This window comes from Oncorhynchus keta, chromosome 30 (assembly GCF_023373465.1).
Source record: "Oncorhynchus keta strain PuntledgeMale-10-30-2019 chromosome 30, Oket_V2, whole genome shotgun sequence".
NCBI lineage: Eukaryota > Metazoa > Chordata > Actinopteri > Salmoniformes > Salmonidae > Oncorhynchus > Oncorhynchus keta.
In genome coordinates this window covers 4026447-4034428 of record NC_068450.1, presented here as the reverse complement: position 1 = coordinate 4034428, position 7982 = coordinate 4026447, and positions in this window count along the sequence as shown.

Sequence of the window (7982 nt, the reverse complement as noted above, 5' to 3'; positions counted from 1 at the left end):
AAAGGTGGACTTATGCAATTTGTTAGCATAATTAACAGGAAACTGCTGTCAGCACACGTCAACTGTGTCACTTTCTGACAGACTGAGACACTAACTCTAACTGTTCTCACGCACTAGGCATGAGTCGCAAATGGCACCATATTCACTATGTAAATGCTTTTGGGGCCATAAGGCTCTGGTCAAAAGTAGTGCACTATATAGGGAGCAGGGTACCATTTGAGACACAAGGGGTCTATTTAAAGGCCTGACAACCTTTCCTTTTCCACTTTAAACTCCCGACGTCTCTCTGGCAGTGTCAAGCACATCACCATATACTGTGGATCAGCGTGTAATGAGAATGATTAAATTGTATAGGACTAAATGACAGTACACTAGCCTGATAACTATTGAATGTTACAATTGTCTATTAGAGTCTATTAAGAGACTGTCAGTGTGCCTGGCTCTTACTCCGAACCACATTAACGATACGCCATTAGCTCACGATCTAATTCAGCATAATACATGTTGGAAATAAAAAGGCTGTTTGTCAGGCAGTCGATGAATATCTACTCTACCGTTCAAAAGTTCAGTGTTAGACAATAAGTAAACAACCAAACTCTCCCACACCCTCCTCTTGACAAAACTGACCATAACTCCTGATTCCTGTTTACAAGCAGAAACTCAAACAGGAAGTACCAGTGACTCGCTCAATACAGATTTCTGATTTTCTGTAAAGCTAAAAGATAAATCAAATGCAAGTGTCACATTGTAGGGAGAGAGGATGGATACATACATAAATATGTAACTACAAAAAATAGTTTGATGATCAGCAATATTAAATGTTTATTGAGGCATCAAGCAACAAGAACTAGCTTAGACCTACTGGTCAATTTGGTATGTTACAAGAACTAGCATAGACCTACTGGTCAATTTGGTATGTTACAAGAACTAGCATAGACCTACTGGTCAATTTGGTATGTTACAAGAACTAGCATAGACCTACTGGTCAATTTGGTATGTTACAAGAACTAGCATAGACCTACTGGTCAATTTGGTATGTTACAAGAACTAGCATAGACCTACTGGTCAATTTGGTATGTTACAAGAACTAGCATAGACCTACTGGTCAATTTGGTATGTTACAAGAACTAGCTTAGACCTACTGGTATTTTGGTATGTAACAAGAACTAGCATAGACCTACTGGTCAATTTGGTATGTTACAAGAACTAGCATAGACCTACTGGTCAATTTGGTATGTTACAAGAACTAGCATAGACCTACTGGTCAATTTGGTATGTAACAAGAACTAGCATAGACCTACTGGTCAATTTGGTATGTTACAAGAACTAGCATAGACCTACTGGTCAATTTGGTATGTTACAAGAACTAGCATAGACCTACTGGTCAATTTGGTATGTTACAAGAACTACAAGAACTAGTTACAAGAATAGACCTACTGGTCAATTTGGTATGTTACAAGAACTAGCATAGACCTACTGGTCATGTTTGGACCTACTGGTCAATTTGGTATGTTACAAGAACTAGCATAGACCTACTGGTCAATTTGGTATGTAACAAGAACTAGCATAGACCTACTGGTCAATTTGGTATGTTACAAGAACTAGCATAGACCTACTGGTCAATTTGGTATGTTACAAGAACTAGCATAGACCTACTGGTCAATTTGGTATGTTACAAGAACTAGCATAGACCTACTGGTCAATTTGGTATGTTACAAGAACTAGCATAGACCTACTGGTCAATTTGGTATGTTACAAGAACTAGCATAGACCTACTGGTCAATTTGGTATGTTACAAGAACTAGCATAGACCTACTGGTCAATTTGGTATGTAACAAGAACTAGCATAGACATACTGGTCAATTTGGTATGTAACAAGAACTAGCATAGACCTACTGGTCAATTTGGTATGTAACAAGAACTAGCATAGTCACCTACAAGAACTAGCATAGACCTACTGGTCAATTTGGTATGTTACAAGAACTAGCATAGACCTACTGGTCAATTTGGTATGTAACAAGAACTAGCTTAGACCTACTGGTATGTTGGTATGTAACAAGAACTAGCATAGACCTACTGGTATGTTGGTATGTAACAAGAACTAGCATAGACCTAGTGGTATTATGGTATGCAACAAGTACTAGCATAGACCTACTGGTATTTCGGTATGTGACAAGTACTAGCATAGACCTACTGGTATTTTGGTATGTAACAAGTACTAGCATAGACCTACTGGTAATTTGGTATGTAACAAGAACTAGCATAGACCTACTGGTATTTTGCTATGTAACAAGAACTAGCATAGACCTACTGGTATTTTGGTATGTAACAAGAACTAGCATAGACCTAATGGTATTTAGGTATGTAACAAGTACTAGCATAGACCTACTGGTATTTTGGTATGTAACAAGAACTAGCATAGACCTACTGGTATGTTGGTATGTAACAAGTACTAGCATAGACCTACTGGTATTTGGTATGTGAACTAGGTAGACATACTGGTCAATTTGGTATGTAACAAGAACTAACCTCACTGGTATGTATGTTAAGAATCTAGTACTGGTCAATTTGGTATGTAACAAGAACTAGCATATCTAGTTACAAGTTACTGTGGTATGTTGGTATGTAACAAGAACTAGCATAGATCTAGTGTATTACTGTTATCTAGTACTAGCATAGACCTACTGGTATCTAGTGAATGTTACAAGTATCTAGTGACCTACTGGTATTTGGTATGTAACAAGTACTAGCATAGACCTACTGGTATTTTGGTATGTAACAAGTCTAGTGTTACTGGTATTTTCTAGTGTGAACTAGCATTACTGGTATTTTGGTATGTAACAAGTGTAGACCTAATGGTATCTAGGTATGTAGCAAGTTACTGTTATTTGGTATGTAACAAGAACTAGTTATCTGGTGTTGGTATGTTATCTAGTGTTACTGGTAAAATAGTGACCTGGTCCCACCTCACTGGTATCTAGTGTGTTACTGTTATCTAGTGTGTTACTGTTATCTAGTGTGTTACTGTTATCTAGTGTTACTGTTATCTAGTGTGTTACTGTTATCTAGTGTGTTACTGTTATCTAGTGTGCTACTGTTATCTAGTGTGTTACTGTTATCTAGTGTGTTACTGGTATCTAGTGTGTTACTGTTATCTAGTGTGTACTTACTGGTATTAGTGTGTTCTAGTGTTACTGTTATCTAGTGTGTTACTGTTATCTAGTGTTACTGGTATCTAGTGTGTTACTGTTATCTAGTGTGTTACTGTTATCTAGTGTGTTACTGGTATCTAGTGTGTTACTGTTATCTAGTGTGTTACTGTTATCTAGTGTGTTACTGTTATCTAGTGTGTTACTGTTATCTAGTGTGCTACTGTTATCTAGTGTGTTACTGTTATCTAGTGTGTTACTTACTGGTATCTAGTGTGCTACTGTTATCTAGTGTGTTACTTACTGGTATCTAGTGTGTTACTGGTATCTAGTGTGTTACTGTTATCTACTGTGTTACTGGTATCTAGTGTGTTACTGTTATCTAGTGTGTTACTGTTATCTAGTGTGTTACTGGTATCTAGTGTGTTACTTACTGTTATCTAGTGTGTTACTTACTATTATCTAGTGTGTTACTGTTATCTAGTGTGCTACTGTTATCTAGTGTGTTACTGTTATCTAGTGTGTTACTGTTATCTAGTGTGTTACTGTTATCTAGTGTGTTACTGGTATCTGGTGTGTTACTGTTATCTAGTGTGTTACTGTTATCTAGTGTGTTACTGTTATCTAGTGTGCTACTGTTATCTAGTGTGTTACTGGTATCTAGTGTGTTACTGTTATCTAGTGTGTTACTGTTATCTAGTGTGTTACTGTTATCTAGTGTGTTACTGTTATCTAGTGTGTTACTTCCTGTTATCTAGTGTGTTACTGGTATCTAGTGTGTTCCTGTTATCTAGTGTGTTACTGGTATCTAGTGTGTTCCTGTTATCTAGTGTGTTACTGTTATCTAGTGTGTTACTTCCTGTTATCTAGTGTGTTCCTGTTATCTAGTGTGTTACTGTTATCTAGTGTGTTACTGGTATCTAGTGTGTTACTGGTATCTAGTGTGTTACTGGTATCTAGTGTGTTACTGGTATCTAGTGTGTTACTGTTATCTAGTGTGTTACTGGTATCTAGTGTGTTACTGTTATCTAGTGTGTTACTGTTATCTAGTGTGTTACTGTTATCTAGTGTGTTACTGTTATCTAGTGTGTTACTGTTATCTAGTGTGTTACTGTTATCTAGTGTGTTACTGTTATCTAGTGTGTTACTGTTATCTAGTGTGTTACTGTTATCTAGTGTGTTACTGGTATCTAGTGTGTTACTGTTATCTAGTGTGTTACTGGTATCTAGTGTGTTACTGGTATCTAGTGTGTTACTGTTATCTAGTGTGTTACTGTTATCTAGTGTGTTACTGTTATCTAGTGTGTTACTGTTATCTAGTGTGTTACTGTTATCTAGTGTGTTACTGTTATCTAGTGTGTTACTGTTATCTAGTGTGTTACTGTTATCTAGTGTGTTACTGTTATCTAGTGTGTTACTGTTATCTAGTGTGTTACTGTTATCTAGTGTGTTACTGTTATCTAGTGTGTTACTGTTATCTAGTGTGTTACTGGTATCTAGTATGTTACTGTTATCTAGTGTGTTACTGGTGTCTAGTGTGTTACTGGTATCTGGTGTGTTACTGTTATCTAGTGTGTTACTGTTATCTAGTGTGTTACTGTTATCTAGTGTGTTACTGTTAGTGTGTTCTGTTATCTAGTGTGTTACTGTTATCTAGTGTGTTACTGTTATCTAGTGTGTTACTGTTATCTAGTGTGTTACTGTTATCTAGTGTGTTACTGTTATCTAGTGTGTTACTGGTATCTAGTGTGTTACTGTTATCTAGTGTGTTACTGTTATCTAGTGTGTTACTGTTATCTCGTGTGTTACTGTTATCTAGTGTGTTACTGTTATCTAGTGTGTTACTGTTATCTAGTGTGTTACTGGTATCTAGTGTGTTACTGTTATCTAGTGTGTTACTGGTATCTAGTGTGTTACTGGTATCTAGTATGTTACTGTTATCTAATGTGTTACTGTTATCTAGTGTGTTACTGGTATCTAGTGTGTTACTGTTATCTAATGTGTTACTGGTATCTAGTGTTACTGTTATCTAGTGTGTTACTGGTGTCTAGTGTGTTACTGGTATCTGGTGTGTTACTGTTTTCTAGTGTGTTACTGGTATCTAGTGTGTTACTGTTATCTAGTGTGTTACTGTTATCTAGTGTGTTACTGTTATCTAGTGTGTTACTGGTATCTAGTGTATTACTGGTATCTAGTGTGTTACTGTTATCTAGTGTGTTACTTACTGTTAGGGAGAAAGAGAGAGAGAGAGACAGAGACAGAGAGAGAGAGAGAGAGACAGAGAGAGAAAGAGAGAGACAGAGAGAGAAAACAAAAACCTGACACTCTAAGCACACAGGGCAAATAACACCTATCTTAAGGAGACAGAATTCCCTCCCAAATTTGCCTCCCTCGACACAACTATGACAAAACAACCAACAAAAACAGGTCACAACTCCTGCAGCTCTGTCGCATGCTGGGTATGTACATAGTAAATGATAGTCTTCGAGGGGACTCCTATGGTAGGTACACCTATAGCTCATCTCTTGGCATTAGTACTGTAGACTGTTTTATCACTGACCCCAAGCCAGAGTCTCTCAGAGCGTTCACAGTCAGTCCACTGACACCCCTATCAGATCACAGCAAAAATTACTGTCTACTTGAACAGAGAAATACTCAGTCATGAGGCATCAAAGCCTGTAAAGGGACACTGTAAAGTCCATGGAGAATAAGAGCACCTCCTCCCAGCTGCCCACTGCACTGAGACTAGGAAACACTGGCACCGATGAATCCACAATAATCGATAATGCTTTCCACCTGGCTACCCCCACCCCGGCCAACAGCTCTGCACCCCCTGCAGCAACTTGCCCAAGCCCCCCGCTTCTCCCAAATCAAGATAGCTGATGACTGAAAGAGCTGCAAAATCTGGACCCCTACAGATCAGCCGGGATAGACAATCTGAACCCTCTCTTTCCAAAATGATCTGCTGCAATTATTACAACCACTATTACTAGCCTGTTCAACCTCTCTTTCATATCGTCTGAGATCCCCAAAGATTGGAAAGCTGCCGCGGTCATCCCCCTCGTCGAAGGGGGGGACACCCTAGACCCAAACTGTTACAGACCTATATCTATCCTACCCTGTCTTTCTAAGGTCTTCGAAAGCCAAGTTAACAAACAGATTACTGACCATTTTGTATCCCACCATACCTTCTCCACTATGCAATCTGTTTTCAGAGCTGGTCATGGGTGCACCTCAGCCACGCTCAAGGTTCTAAACGATATCATAACCACCATCGATAAAAGAAAGTACTGTGCAGCCGTCTTCATCAACCTGGCCAAGGTTTTCAACTCTGTCAATCACCACATTCTTATCGGCAGACTCAATAGCCTTGGCTTCTCAAATGACTGCCTAGCCTGGTTCACTAACTACTTCTCAGACAGAGTTCAGTGTGTCAAATCGGAGGGCCTGTTGCCCGGACCTATGGCAGTCTCTATAGGGGGTGCCACAGGGTTCAATTCTCGGGCCGACTCTTTTCTCTGTATATACAGTGCCTTGCTAAAGTATTCGGCCCCCTTGAACTTTGCGACCTTTTGCCACATTTCAGGCTTCAAACATAAAGATATAAAACTGTATTTTTTTGTGAAGAATCAACAACAAGTGGGACACAATCATGAAGTGGAACGACATTTATCGGATATTTCAAACTTTTTTAACAAATCAAAAACTGAAAAATTGGGCGTGCAAAATTATTCAGCCCCTTTACTTTCAGTGCAGCAAACTCTCTCCAGAAGTTCAGTGAGGATCTCTGAATGATCCAATGTTGACCTAAATGACTAATGATGATAAATACAATCCACCTGTGTGTAATCAAGTCTCCGTATAAATGCACCTGCACTGTGATAGTCTCAGAGGTCCGTTAAAAGCGCAGAGAGCATCATGAAGAACAAGGAACACGCCAGGCAGGTCCGAGATACTGTTGTGAAGAAGTTTAAAGCCGGATTTGGATACAAAAAGATTTCCCAAGCTTTAAACATCCCAAGGAGCACTGTGCAAGCGATAATATTGAAATGGAAGGAGTATCAGACCACTGCAAATCTACCAAGACCTGGCCGTCCCTCTAAACTTTCAGCTCATACAAGGAGAAGACTGAGAGATGCAGCCAAGAGGCCCATGATCACTATGGATGAACTGCTGAGATCTATAGCTGAGATGGGAGACTCTGTCCATAGGACAACAATCAGTCGTATATTGCACAAATCTGGCTGTAATCGCAGCAAAAGGTGGCGCTACAAAGTATTAACTTAAGGGGGCTGAATAATTTTGCACGCCCAATTTTTCAGTTTTTGATTTGTTAAAAAGTTTGAAATATCCAATAAATGTCGCTACACTTCATGATTGTGTCCCACTTGTTGTTGATTCTTCACAAAAAATACAGTTTTATATCTGTATGTTTGAAGCCTGAAATGTGGCAAAAGGTCGCAAAGTTCACACAATGAGGCAAACACCAAATTGAGAATCTGCATGTAATGTAAAACACCAAATAATGCATGCAGAGCAGAATTAGGCCGATACCCGCTAATTATTAAAATCCAGAAAAGAGCCCTTAAGTTCTACAACCACCTAAAATGATGTGATTCCCAAACCTTCCATAACAAAGCCTTCAAGAGTCCCCTAAGCAAGCTGGTCCTGGGGCTCTGTTCACAAACACAAACAAACCCCACAGAGCCCCAGAACAGCAGCATAATTAGACCCAACCAAATCATGAGAAAACAAAAAGATTATTACTTGACACATTGCAAAGAATTAACAAAAAAACAGAGCAAACTAGAATGCTATTTGGCCCTAAATAGA